The sequence below is a fragment of the Triticum dicoccoides genome, chromosome 7B (assembly GCF_002162155.2).
Source record: "Triticum dicoccoides isolate Atlit2015 ecotype Zavitan chromosome 7B, WEW_v2.0, whole genome shotgun sequence".
In the NCBI taxonomy this organism is placed as follows: domain Eukaryota; kingdom Viridiplantae; phylum Streptophyta; class Magnoliopsida; order Poales; family Poaceae; genus Triticum; species Triticum dicoccoides.
Genome location: NC_041393.1, coordinates 762,835,648 through 762,836,354, shown reverse-complemented (window position 1 = coordinate 762,836,354; position 707 = coordinate 762,835,648).

The window sequence follows — 707 nt, the reverse complement described above, 5'->3', positions numbered from 1 at the left end:
GAAAAAAAGTTACGGGGCTTTCAAGATCTAGCGGCAAAAAAATTTAAAAAATTTCAAACTTACTAGTGGCGCAACGTGGATGTGGTGCGCTACTAGTAACAGAAAAAAAATTGGTTTTGAATTTTTTTTTGAATTTTTTTCAAAAAATGATACGTAATATGATCGGGAAGTTTGAAATATTTTTCAAAATTTCATCTCACTCATGAACATGAACAAAGTCCTAGACATCAATAAGGTATAACAGGATTGATATGCTAGATATATCAACAAGTGCCTGTGAAGTGAGCTGTTGCTGGGGTTGGATGGAACTCTGAAGTTAAGCGTGCTTGGGCTGGAGTAGTGTGAGGATGGGTGACCTTTCAGGATGTTTGACCACGGAGTGCGATTTGACGTGAGATTAAGCATATTAACCCGAAATTAAACCATAGTGAACTGAGATTAAGAAAAAATTGGAAAAAAAATTAAAAAAAATTGAATTTTTTTTTTTAAAAATAATTTCTGAAAAGGATTTGAAAAAAAATTTGGAAAAAAAATGTTACTAATGGCGCACTTCTATGTGGTGCGCCATTAGTATACCAGATACTAATGGCGCACTTCTATGTGGTGCCCGATTAGTATACCAGATACTAATGGCGCACAGTGGGCTATACTAATGGCGCACTACATGGTGCGCCATTAGTATACCAGATACTAATGGCGCACCAGTG